Genomic DNA, 14,659 nt, shown 5'->3' with positions numbered 1-14,659 from the left:
TTTCAGAGCATGCTTACTTCTTGCTTGCAGCGTCATTTGCAAGAGCCAAGTAGCAGTTTCTTTTAATAACCTCAATGCATGAAAGTGCCGAGACTTCCTTGTCAGGGCAGGATGAAAGAGTAAATGTTGAATGTTGTTTAGCTTTTCATTCAATGGATACTTTTACATTAACACTAATCATAGTGGGAACACAAGCATCAAATATGTTGCTGCACAAAAGCATTGATAAGTAGCCAAAAATCAGGTTAACAGCCTCAACTTGGCTAGACAATATGTTCAGAATCATAGCCTACCATCAGTGAACAAAGATCACAATGCCCATGTAGCCGCAAGAAGCATCTCAGACTCTCAACTTCGGCACAGAAATTATCACAGTTTTGCTTCTTGAACATACTTGAGGTGGCATATGTGGAATTTGTAACATAATTGTAGTGGCACGTAGCCCACATAAAAAACATGACTACTGTATTTGGACCACTTTGTACAATAATGGACTTTCCACTCATAGAGATGCCTTGGGATTTTCCTTCTACACCTCTACATAAACAAAGGGCCTCCATTCAGACCCAGGCCAACAATGTCTACCACAAGATCTGTACAAAGAGCTCTCAATACTTGCCTTCTCAAGACCACTCCGAGAGCCAATTTACTTGCCCTCTTTGGATATTACAGAGGTATTGGAGCGAAAGTACTAGTGCTGACACTAGATAGAGCAATCAAGCTACATTGAGCAACACAACCTTAACCCCATAAACTCACCCACCTGCAGGAGAAGAGAGCAGAAGAAGAGGATCATGGATGTCATATCCTGACATTGCAGGTATTTCCACATCACTTCACCCTCACCACATAGGTACCATGTTGTGGCAGCCCCTGCAGAATAGTTTGGATGATACTTTCTGGAGCGGGACAATATTACAGCTTTGGGCTCATTTAACTACGCACACAGACCATGCAGCCCAGCCACTTTGATTTGAGTCCAGTCATTAGGGTGGGCACACCAAGATAGACATCACCAGGACCGTCTTTTCAATGCAATAGAACTAATTTTATTATCAAACTTTGACACATGCATGTACACATGATGTAGGGGATGTGATGTGCCACATGCCCTGCCTATTGTGAGATAGAATGGGTGTACCTTCTAGAACTTCGCGCACACTGAGATGCATTAAGCCAGCCCCAAGCATTAGGGGCCAATACACTGGATAGAAGACAGACAACAATGAAAATTTTTCCAGTGGCCTACCACTGCCTACTCCCCTGTCAAATAGGACAATACAAAAGGACCACTGAAATGGTCATTGTGAGAGCCACACAGCTATGCAAGGCACGTGACATTCATGTGACCATGAGGATATCAGTCATCCTCTCTCATCACTATCGAGCATTACCAAGGAGATTCAGCTCAGTAGATATATTTTCCCATCTCAATAGTTTTGCATAGCTGGACAGTGAAAAGTTTTTTGTTCACAAAAATGCCTTCTCCTTGATATTGATAGTTTTTGCATTTCTTCGATTTTTGTTCGACACCCCATGATGATCTTTTGTATTGATGTTTTTGCAACTTTGGATCCTCAGGGAAAGCTTCAGCTAGTGGTCTCATCTTCAAACCTTGAGTTCTGATTACTTTGTTGGTCACCTATTGTTATCTTGCAATAACTTGGTGAAGCTTTGAGAGCATCATGTGATCGATTCTAGTTCAAGGATGGAAAAGATTGATGATAACTTGAGTTGCTTACCACTGTATCTCGCATCATAGCTCAAAGCTTATTTCTCATACCTACTGTAGAGGTGTGTGCACAACTCTGAGCGAAAGATTACAAAATTATACCCACCAAACTACCTAGGGTTAGAGTTGTACAAGAGATAAGGAGAAGAGGATTTTGGAAGCCATTAGTTATAGAAATTAGGATTATATCCTAACTTTGCAAAAGCATCAAATCAATTGGTGGGATGACAACTCCACAAAGGTGAGTGGTAAAGTCACAAGCAAGGAAGCTCCTACAAAATGACTAGCAATGTGTGTTGAGAATAAAGGGCCACCATGCCTTTTATATGTGCTCGGGTGTGAACACAACCTTGCACTTGTACTTAAGTCCTTTACATATAACTATCAAAAACCTAAAGAGTTGTACATCTTTCATACCCACACATCGTGCATCACTCTCTACTACTACTACTCACTCTCTCACTCTCTCTTTGCAATCACCATTGCCTAACATTGAACCTGCACTACTCGTCAAACAACACAACAAACTAGTACCAGAGCTGAAGGTTGTAGGTTCTTGAAGGTTGCATGTCATCAATCCTAGTCAAGCGTGGGGCACTCTCTACTACTACTACTCACTCTCTCACTCTCTCTGCAATCACTATTGCCTAACATTGAACCTGCATTGCTCGTCAAACAACACAACAAACTAGTATCAGAGCTGAAGGTTGTAGGTTCTTGAAGGTTGCAGGTCATCAATCCTAGTCAAGCGTGGGGCAATCGGCAAGCCATTGACAAGGCGGGCAGGTTAGCGTAAGGCAGACAGGCCCTCAATGGGCAGTGCAACAGGTTGTCTAGGTGGGAGTGCAGCAAGTCGTGGACGGGCAGGCCAGTGAGCGACATGTTGTTGACGGGCACGCCAGCGCGGGATAGGTCGTTTTAGGGCAGGTCAATGCGGGCACAAGATTCAACAGACAGCAGTCAGTCGTCGCCCATCACGCCTTCCTTTATTCTTAAAGGAAATCATTTATTTTCCATCAAAGGTTTATCCTTTGTTTGAAATTTCCAGGCCTTTACACATACACAAGCACTATTCAACAAATATCAGAGATTGGGCACACTTTTAACCCCAAAATTTGGGGATTTTAGCATACGCTCATCAAAGTAAAATTTGTGTATTCTTGAACACTCTTGGATTTCAAAAAATTGGGGTTATTCACGCATGTGCAGAAATTGCAATGGGACAGGTGCAATTCTTGGAAATTTGACACATCGAACTCCCTACAAGTTGGGGATTTTGCAAAATTTGGGTCAATTTTGGTCTTGATATGTACCTACAATGCAACTTCTATGCAAAATGAGCATATAAGACCCCATACAAATTTGGAGCTTTTGCAAAATTTGTGAAATTTTGGCAAATTTGGCTGGTGCAATCCATTCGGGAGTTATGTTTGATGTCATTTGAGCAATTTGAGCAGAGAAATTTTAGGGCTTTTGAGCGTGAGAATCTAATTGGTGCCCGTGGATACATTAGGAGCAAAAATTGCAACCAACTTTTGGGGCTTTCTAATGTAACTAATGTATTAGCCCGTGATATGGGTACAACTGCTTGTGGTGTGCTCTAACACACATTTTGTACCTCTAAAAATTAATTTGCACCTCTTGAATTTTTGCAATTACTTGAATTTTCATTGTTGGTTGGTACTTGCTTTATACCTTGGTCATTTGTGTGACATTTGGGCTCACATTTGTTGACCTTTGAGTCACCTTTGAGCTGTAAATTATGATTGGCAACAGTGATAGCAGCAATCTTTTGCACATTAAGAAACTTCAAGGTGCACACAACTTTGCTATATGGCGGAAGTAGTGCTATCATAGCAACCAAAAAACATAAAAAACAAAACGTTAGAAACGTGTTTTGTAAGTTTCTTTCAAGAGGGGGTAAAATAAGAAACGTAGGTTTTTTTCTATAGGGATTTTTAATGGTTTTGACTAAGAAAAGTGGTTCTAAACCTCTATAGAACTCTCTTAAATAAAGAATGGCCAATTGAGCTTGAGTGATAATAGAGTCAATCGAGAATAATACGTTACATATCCATGATCCATTATTGACTTGTCACTTATGTCAAAGTTAGTCTTTAGACGAGCTATACTATGGTTGAGAACTAAAACATTATGATTCATATATATCATACAAAGAAAATTGAAATAAACATGTAAATAGCGTATCTACAATATGGACTGAGTCAACTTGCAACATCATGATTCTCATTTCAAAACAAACTCACAAAATGTCAAAATCGAGAATGAATCATAATATATCATAAATAACTCATAAATGAAACTAAAGTCATATAATAATCAACTCTCAAAACAAGAATAGATACTAGATTGACAAAGTCTATCTAAACAAAATCACCAAAAAATCAGTCTCTTATCCAAAATCTTAAGGCCTCATGAGTCATTACACATCATCATCATCATCATGTTTAACATTGCCCAATTTTGCCAAGAAAACCATTTTTTGGATTCCAACTTATCCAAAAAAAAAACCCATGTTTTTTACTCTCAAAAACATTTCGTACTTTAAGAAACTTTTCGTAAGTTTCAAACTAAAACAAATGTGTTTCTTAGCTACTATGAGTGCTATAATGTCTTGGTACACAAGAAACAAGTGAAGCCCATCAAAATAAAAGCAGTAAGACCACCAACTGTGGATCAAAAGGAGTGGGATGATTTAGATGAGCTTGCACACTCTACTATAGAGCTTTACGTGTCAAACACTTTTTTTTCAACATCAAGAAACTGAAATCTGCCTATGATATGTGGCAAAGACTTGAGGAGTTATATGCTTAGAAAAGTGCAGTCAGCAAAGTTGATTGGTTAAAAATTTTAATGGACCTTTATATGAAGCAAGGTACATCCATGTCTGTACATTTGAATGAGTTTAACTCTAGTTTTAACCAATTGAATGCCTTGGAATTTCACATTGATGGACATGCTCTCCCATAGAGCTTTCAATGTTAGACACTTAGCTTTTCAATATCGAGAAACTGAAACCTGCCTATGATACATGGCAAAGACTTGAGGAGTTATATGCTCAAAAAAGAGCAACCAACAAGGTTTATTGGTTGAAAATTTTGATGGACCTCCGTATGAAGCAAGGTACAGCCATGTCTATACCTTTGAATGAGTTTAACTCTATTTTCAGCCAGTTGAATGCCTTGGAATTTCACATTGATGAGGAGTTCAAAGCAACCTTTTTGCTATGTACCTTGCCTAAAAGTTGGGACACTTTTATGCCAGCGATGAGTAACTCTAATGCTATGCTGTTATATTTAGATGTGGAGAGCTCTTTACTCATGGAGGAGCTCAATAGACAAAATATTTCAGCAAACAAATCTTCCAATCCACTACATACTAGAGGAAGATCCCAACAAAAGGGCAATTCTAACAACAAAAGGAAGATCCCAACAAAAGGGCAATTCTAACAACAAAGCATGCAACAAGTCTTATGGGAAAAATGTGAAGTGCCATCATTGTGGCAATAAAAGGCATTTCAAGTGGGATTGCTCTAAGTGAAAGAAAGAAAAGGCCAAAGGCAAAAACATTGACGATAACAAAGATGAGAAAAAAGACAACCAACATGCAAAGAAGAGTAGTATAAAGATAGAGGAAGTCGATATAACAGTCACAAAAGTGACAATGGCAGTGATGTACTCTTTGCTTCTTCTTTTAGTGCACAATCATTGATTGCAAATTCTGATGATGACATGCACACCTTGATTCTTAATTCAAGTGTCTCATTCTATGCAACACTATATCTGAGTAGCTTTCTGACTACCATGCTGGTAGACATGGTGTTGTCCACTTAGGGGACAATTATGTATGTGGCATTGCAAGGATTGGCAATGTATAGTTAGCATTTCAACAGGAATCAGTGTTCGCTTTGCATAATGTGAGGCATGTAACCCGGCTTAAGAAGAGCTTGATATGCAGAGGGTAGCTAGATGATGAAGGCTATCATACCACTTTTGGGGATAGCAAATGAAAAATATGTAAGGGCTCACGAATTGTTGCCAAAGGCTCTAAAAGTGATACTTTGTATCCATTACATGTATCTAGCGTGTGTGATCATGTTGTCGCCATAACCTAGCATCCAAGTGTGTCTTTGTGGCATAGCCGGTTGCGGCACATGAGTCTAGTTGGAATGAAAGTACTTTCTCATGTGGATTATTTACCATGTTTGAGGTATGCTCATTTTGAGCATTATGATCATTATATTTATGGTAAGTATGTTCAAACATCACATAAAAAGTCTCTTCATCCTTAGAGTTGGTACCTTTAGATGTATATGAGATGCCAAGGTTGTCTCTAAGAGGAAAGAAATATTTTATCACCTTTGTTAATAATGCCACACGCAAAGTTTGGGTTCATCCCATTCATCATAAAGAAGAGGTCTTGGATAAGTTTAAAAATTTCCTAGCACTTGCTGAAAATATAACCAGCAAGACATTACAGTGTATTCGCTCTAACAATGGTGGGGAATATGTGTCTAAAGCCCTTTAGGCCTTTTGTGATAGCAAAGGGATAAAAAGGGAGCTCATTGCCCCTAATAATCCACCCCAAAATGGTGTTGCAAAGCGTATGAATAGGACTATTCAAGAGAAGGTCTATACCATGCTGTCTCATGTTGCATTACCTCATGGATTTTAGGTAGAGGCTGTTATGACAGCCGTACACTTGATAAATCGGTTACCAAATAGGTCTTTGGGAGGGAGAGTTCCTCAAGAAGTGTGGTCAAGCAAGCCACCTTTGTATATGCACTTGAGAGTGTTTCGATGTGAGGCATTTATGCTAAAGACTACTTTCTTACATGGTGATCTCCATCAAGACAGATATATGCAACAGCCAGAAGGTTTTGTGGCTAAGGGACAAGAAAAGATGATATGTAAACTCAACAAAAGCTTGTATGGGCTAAAACAAGCACCGTGTGAATGGTATCATAAGTTTGATACATTCATGCAATCTCAAGGTTTTCAAAGAAGTCAAGTGGATCACTGCTTGTACACCAAGAACGTGGCAAATGGTTGCCTTATTATACTAATTTTGTATGTGGATAACATGCTGATTGGTGGTAGGGATATTCATCCGTTAAACACATTGAAGCAAAACCTACATAGCAACTTTAATATGAAGGATCTTGGTGAAGCCAATCATATTCTTGGCATGTGTATACTCAGAGACAGATCGAAAGGTCTTCTTTATCTGTCACGGTAAGAGTATGTATCCAAGATTTTGAAGTGTTTCAATATGGAGGGGGGAAAGCAATTGGTGTATCATTATCTCCATATGTGAAACTAAGTGCAAAGGACATCCCTACATCTGATGATGAAAAGACTAAAATGGCTAAGATCCCATATGCTTCAACTGTGGGTAGCTTGATGTATGCTATGGTTGCTACATGTCCTAATATATCATTTGCGGTGGGAGTGGTTAGCAGGTACATGGCACGTCCTAGTAGAAAGCATTGGGAAGTAGTGAAAGGTATCATGAGATATCTTAAGGGCACAAAGAATGTGTGCATCTGCTTTGGACAGCAGAAAGCATATGTTGTTGGCTTTACAGATGTAGACTATGCTGGTCATGCTAACTACAAGAAGTCTATCTCAGGGTATGTATTCACTTTCACAAGGGGAGCAATTTCTTAGATCTCCGGGCTATAGAAGGGTACTGCATTGTCTACTACAGAGGCAGAGTATATGGCTGCTACTAAGGCATGCAAGGAGGCTTTATGGCTTTCATGTCTGGTAGGAGAGCTTGGCATTACTAAGACTCTTGTCCTCCACTATGATAGTCAGAGTGCTATCATGCTAGGCATGGAATCCTTTGTCTTTCATACAAAGTCCAAGCACGTACAAGTGAAGTATCACTTTATCATGAATGTACTTAACAGCAAAAGCATTGAGCTTGTCAAGGTACATACAAATGATAATCCTACAGATCTTCTTAGAAAGGGACTTCCAACAAAGCAGTTTGCTCATTGCTGACAAATGATGGAAGTTGGATAGTATGCATATTTCAACTTTGTACATACTTAGACTTAGTTGATTCTTTTCTCGACCTTCAGACACACTGCCTTTAGGTGGGAGGTTGTTGGGAATAAAGGGCCACCGTGCCTTTTATAGGTGCTCAAGTGTGAACACACCCTTGCACTTGCACTTTAGTCCTTTACATATAACTATCAAAAACCTAAAGAGTTGTACATCTTTCATACCCACACATTAGGCATCACTCTCTACTACTACTGCTCACTTTTTCACTCTCTCTCCGCAATCGCCATTGCCTAACATTGAACCTCCATTGCTCATCAAACACCATGACAATGTGCAACTCCTCAGCATTGGCCTTTCACAAACCTTGGATATCACACCATTTCTTTTGTGAGATCATGATATACTAGCTCGTTAATGATGTGTCTCTAGTGGATGGAACCTCTATTTTCAACATAATAGCCCTTTGTGATAGCTAAAAATAATAAGCTACAAATCCCAGCTTCATATACTAGACCAAAAAGTCTAGAACACCTTATCAAGAACAAGCAAACAACTAATTGCAAACACATGACAAACACACAAAATCCAAGTTCATCTAATGCACCAAAACACAAAAGCAAGTTACCTAGAACAAGCAACGACTTAAATATACACATGCAAGCAAGTAACAACAATAGCACACTCAAACAAAAGCACACTAAAGAAAAATAAAACCTCAAACAAGCAATTCTCACAAGCACATACACTCATGCTCATTGTATTTAAGCTTTTAGTGTATTCTTTTGTCTTTACTCTCATTAATCACTGACACACCACCTCCCCAAACACAATGAGTGGAAGTCACGACATTCTTGGAAAGTAGGGGGCCACACTTCATGATGAGATCAAGGGTTTAGAGGAGTTGCAATTTGACATATATGATATGCCCCATCTCAAGCAATCATAATCACGCAAAGCAAGATGAGAAGGCTAGGTTCATGTGCGTTAGATGCTAGAGCACATAAGACATGACCATATTAAGTGCTACTTTGCCCAAGCCATTCCGGATATGCTGACACTTTACTGGCCCTCTCACTTCAACCTTGGTACAACTCAGCACCTGATGGCCACATGGAACGTGCAGAATGGCACCTTTAAACGTGGGAACAACGTTCTCTAATGGGAAGGAATAAGGAAGCTGAACTTTTTGAGCCTCATTGTGCAGCACTTTCTATAGTATCCTGATGCACACATTTTTCATCTCATGCCTCCGCTTCTACCAATCATGATGTCATCCTGCATGTCCACCTGTCACAATTACTAACTCTCTGGAATGACACTGAAGTCCAAACTGTAGAAATAAAATCCCAAATCTCTCTAGCACCCCTGCAAGAAATAAAAAGATAGAGCTGCAGTTCCCACCCATGTAGTGCAAAATACACAATGGCCACGTTCAATCTTGCATCATCACACCATATCACTAGTAGGGAAGCCTTCAATGACAAAAATATTGCCATGATATAGGATCTTTGACTTCCATAACTGCAGCAATCTATCGCATCATTTTGTACAGCCATCTCTACATGACTACATCTTACTATCATTTTCAATAGCCCATCTTTTATCCTCTATGATCTTATGGTACATTGTATTTTGCTGAGAATTACAGAAAAGCATCAAGTTAGTTGAAACTCCCATCTCTCCAAGGATTACACTCCTCGAAATAAAAGAGAGGAGTATGCTGCCTGATTTCCTCCAACCTACACCACACCACTCAATGATTTCTACATATGTGGAAGTATTTTAGCCAACAAGTCAAAGACAATAGGACTTGCCACAAAGAGATCAAGTGTGATAACAAAACCGACTTAGGGTATTTGATTCTCTAAGTAAAATTCAAAACATGCCTCCAAGAGGACTGAATACATGTGTTGCCATGAGAAATAACCACCTCCTCAATAAAAGCTTTCACAATATCCACCCAAGTGATCTGCTCCAAACAAATGCCTTGTAAAAGAGCTAATCGAACAGCACCATGTGTTGCTTGACATCCAAAAGAGCAGGCCCACCCATACCCTTTGGAGTAGTGACATGGTCCCAAGACACCGAAGTCTGACCCAAACAATTTCCTTCTTTCTTCTAGAGCATAAATCCAATTGATTGCACCAATTCATCCAAAGATTTCTAAGTCCAAGGTAGCAATGGTAAGAAGAAGAAAATCAGAGTAATCATAGCACTAAGCACAGTGTGGAGAGCAACATGCAATGGCAACAAATTCCTAGGTACCACATCTACCCCAATGGACTAACCTAGATGTCTAGTAATCATCTGTACCGGAACAATCTTGCCATGCAATCCCAAGTCAGTCAGCTCTAGCTACATTATTTTTCACCCTTAGAAATGTGAAAGAGTCATCAACTAATGATTAATCGATGAACTTTGCACCACTAGGAACAATAAGACCCACAATTTTCCACCCAAGGAAAGCTTATCATGTAAACTCATCATGAGATGGGTGACCAAAGCAAACAATAAAGGGGTTAGAGAGCATCCTTGCCTTGAAAGAGTAACCTCTTGACAAAACCCTCCATTAAGCACAATTTGTACAATTGTACCCTGACAGATAGTATCTATGATAGTAGTCACCCAAGCGTAGAATGCATAGCAGCTATCAATTCTTATAAAAAAAAGACTAGGTGACGTGATAATAAGCTTTTTCTATGTCAAGTTGGACCATTACCACTTCATTTCCAAATGTTTGTCAATGATCTATCCCCAATTGAACATTAAGAATATTATGCAAAGTCTTCTAATCCTTGATAAAACCCTTCGAACAAGGAGGAAACAACACGATGAATTTTTTGCAACTTGTTTACCAAAACCTTAGTAAAAAGAAAAATCGGTCTTCACTACTTTGATCCACTATTGCAGGATTTTGGGCATGTCAAATTAAGTAATGTAAGGTTAATTAATGTCGCGTTATGGAAAAAGTGAGAGGCGCAACCATCCATGTATTATTTCAATGCACCTACATGGTTCATGGGTCATGACTAATTACAAACACATGTGTACCTGTGTGGCACAGGCTTGGACAACTAATTATGGGTTTTCGGCCAATTAATGTGTGAACACAGCTTAGGACCATCAAATTAAGGATGATGTGGCAGGCATTAACCTTAGTTGCAAGTCTAACACATTGATTGATGTTGACAGAGCCATACATTTGGTTAGGTTTTGAATCATGACAGCTCTCCCCTCTTTGCAACGACTTTTTCAGCTTTTACTCTTCTTCAGAATTGAGTGACTGCATCTTCTCTCTCTTCTGGTTTAATGGTGCACTCTATAGTTTGTTGTTGTTGAAACCCAAATTTCTAAACAGTCTTATCAGAAATTACAGCAAGCTTTTACTAGTATCAGAGTAGTTCAAGATTGGGCATAGTCTAGGAAGCATCAAGCAATGAAAATTCAGGCATTTATGGGACAAGTGACCTCTTGGCTCTCATCATAGTGTTTCTCCTCCACTTGGGTGCCCAACAATCGACTTGACAGCAGCCATCTAAAAGAGATTTCAGCATATTCTTATTTAGTGTTAGCTCCTAAAGGCTGTATTGCACTCCCTCTACTGATGTCCTTCACTGCCAAGGTCTATTCCAACATCCCACTACCCACCAGAGAACTTTGTTTTCCTCCCTTCACAAAGCATCTTCATCCACACGTGCTGTTGAAAGGTGAGAAGAATCGAAACTTGCCCTCGAGAGCTATGACGGGAGAGCAAGAGCAAGAAAGAGAGAGACAAGAAATGGGAACTCCAACAGTCACAATGTGTGACCGGGCCTTCCTTTATTCAAACTGTCACATTGATTAAAGAATAAAGTGACAGTAATGGGCACCCGCCACCTGCAATGTGCAGTGGCGGTGACTGTCAGTGTAGTAATACACGGGCGGCTAGGTGGAGGCGCCTTTACCTCCAAAAACCTCCCACTTAAAGGCGAATCTGCCCTAGTGAGGAGTGAAAAGAAAAAGAAAAAGACAGTACAACATGTACACATGTACAATAGGATGAGGAAAGATATCATCTCATTTCACACCCATCAACCTCCTGAGCAAGGCAAAGCGCTCTGTAGAGAGGCTTTTCGTGAGCAGATCTGTAGGATTCTGGTCAGTCGAGATCTTGACAAGATCAACAGACTTGTCCTCAACGACCCCACGTATGAAGTGATACCTCACCTCAATGTGTTTCGTCTTCGCATGGAAGACAGGATTCTTGGCTAACTGAATAGCACTCATAGAATCCGAATGCACTGTAGGGATAGCATCAATACCAAGGTCAACAACCAAACAACCCAACCAAATGGCCTCCTTGCAAGCCTCAGTGGCTGCAACATACTGGGCCTCTGTAGTAGAAAGGGCCGTGCATTTCTACACCCTAGACATCCAAGAAATAGCACCTCCAGCATAAGTGAAGACATAGCCGGAAGTGGACTTCCTACTATCTGTATGTCCTGCATAATCAAAGTCAGTATGCCCCACGACTCTGTATCTTGACTGCCATAGCATATGCACATATCTGCAGTGCCCTTCAGGTACCTCATGATACCCTTCACGGCATCCCAATGCTTCTTGCCAGGTGTAGCCATATAGCGTGCCACAACACCAACAACAAAGGCAATATCTGGACGAGTGGCGATCATGGCATGCATAAGACTGCCCACTACGGATGCATAGGGAATGTTGGCCGTCTCAGCCCTCTACTCATCTGTCTGCGGACAATCAGTCGGTGATACCTTCACATAAGAAGGCAATGGACAGCCAATAGGCTTTACGTCCTGCATGCGGAAGCGCTCAAGGACTTTATGAATGTACTCCCTCTATGACAAGTAGAGGAGTTCCTGATGCCTGTCGCGTCTAATGCGCATACTAAGTATGTGAGAGGTCTGTCCCAGATCTTTCATCTTAAAGCTCTTCTTGAGCTGAGCCTTAAGAGCATCTAGCTCATCACGAGCTTTCCCTGCTATCAGCATATCATTCACATAGAGTACAAAAATCAATAAAGAACCATCACGGGCTTTCTTTGTGTAAAGACACGGATCCATAGCACTCCTACTATAGCCTTGTGACTGCATAAAGGCATCAGACTTATGATACCACTCCCTAGGTGCCTGCTTCAAGCCATAAAGACTTTTCTTCAATTTGCACACTAGGTGCTCCCTGCCAGGTTCTGCAAAGCCCTTAGGCTGCTCCATATAAATCTCATCATGCAAGTCCCCATGTAAGAAAGCCGTCTTGACATCCATCTGGTATAAATCCAAGTCAAGCTGAGCAACCAAAGCCAAGACTAAGCGCAGGGTGGTCATCTTAACCACAGGAGAAAAAGACCTCATCAAAGTCCACACCATGCTCTTGCTTAAAACCCTTTGCTACCAATCTAGCCTTGTATACCGGCTTAGGATGTCCAGGGATACTTTTCAGCTTGTACACCCACTTGCATGGCAAAGCCTTCTTGCCCGTAGGCAAGGAAACCAAATCCCAAGTGTCATTCTTATGCAAGGAGTCTATCTCAGACTGCATAGCCCTCTCCCAGGAGTGACTGTCACCCCTGCGTATAGCCTCATCATAAGTGAAAGGTTCTCCTGCATCTGTAACCAATACATAATGTATCGAGGGCTGAAATCTATCAGGTGGACGTCTGTCTCTAGTAGACCGTCTCACGGCAGGCTCTGCTGCCTGTCCAATACCCTGACCATGAGCATCTGCTGTAGCTGTAGGCTGTCCAACAGGCTGTGCGGGAGCTCTCGGCTGCTCCTAAAATATGACCCTGCGGATATCAACAACTCTCTCAAGCTGCCGATGCATCTTGTCTTCATGGAAGACTACATCATGACTGCGGATTACTTTCCACACCTGCGGATCCCAAAGACGGTAACCCATCTCGCCTACATCCCCATAACCAAGGAAAATGCATTTGACACTCTTAGGATCCAACTTACTTCTCTTGTCCCTGGGCACATGGCAAAATGCCTCACATCCAAAGACACGAAGATGCGCATAAGAGGGAGGTTTTCCAGTCCATACCTCCTCTGCAACCTGGAAATCCAAACCACTAGAAGGTGATCTGTTTATGATATGCACTAACTGCCTCAATCCAAAAGCTCTGTGGTAGGCCTGCATGGCTAAGCATAATGCGTACACGCTCCTGGATGGTTCTATTCATCCGCTCAGCCAAACCATTCTGGGGGGGAAGGGGGTGTAGGGGGCGGTCAATTGACGCTTAATACCCCTCTCATCACGTAACTTCTCAAAAGCACGTGAGACATACTCACCACCATTATTTGTTCTTAGGCATTTTAGCGTATACCCAGACTGGCTCTCAACCAATGCAAGCCATCTCTGAAACATAGCCAAGACATCAGGTTTCAGCTTAATGGAATAAGCCCAAACTTTCCGTGAAAAATCATCTATGAACGTAACAAAATACTTTGCACCACCCATAGACTGACAAGGTATGGGCCCACAGACATCCGAATGTACCAATGCCAAGGGCTGACTCATACATGGCCTACCAGACTTCTTATACGTAGATCTAGTCTGCCTGTCATAAAGACAATGCTCATATGAATCAAAACATGCATAATCAAGGGGCGATAAGTACTGCAAACCAAAAAGCATTTTCATTCCCTTCAAAGACATATGGCTCAAACGGGCATGCCAAAGAGATACATATGGGATAGAACCCACAGACAAAACATGATCAAGGGAAGAAGCAGATACAATCAAGGGATAGAGGCTGCCAGCCTTGGCACCTCTCGCAATCACAACTCTGCCCCGAGTGATCTTCCATGCAGAGTCTCCAAAAGATACATGATAACCTGCGTCATCAAGCTGTCCAGCTGACATGAGACTGCGTGTCAAAGCA

The 14,659-nt window shown here is 41.1% G+C and overlaps 1 protein-coding gene across 6 annotated transcripts in view; it reads right to left on the bottom strand.

The window, feature by feature from the left end:
- LOC148020040 (DEAD/DEAH box RNA helicase family protein) overlaps positions 1-14,659 on the bottom strand; it is a 142,621-nt gene that overhangs the window by 43,341 nt on the left and 84,621 nt on the right. The gene's annotated exons all lie outside the window — the stretch shown is intronic.

The sequence above is a fragment of the Lygodium microphyllum genome, chromosome 19 (assembly GCF_053477565.2).
Source record: "Lygodium microphyllum isolate KBCC chromosome 19, Lygodium_microphyllum_v1.1.10, whole genome shotgun sequence".
Classification (NCBI taxonomy): Eukaryota; Viridiplantae; Streptophyta; class Polypodiopsida; order Schizaeales; family Lygodiaceae; genus Lygodium; species Lygodium microphyllum.
Note: the sequence above shows the minus strand (reverse complement) of the source record. Positions and strands in the feature narration are given on the sequence as shown.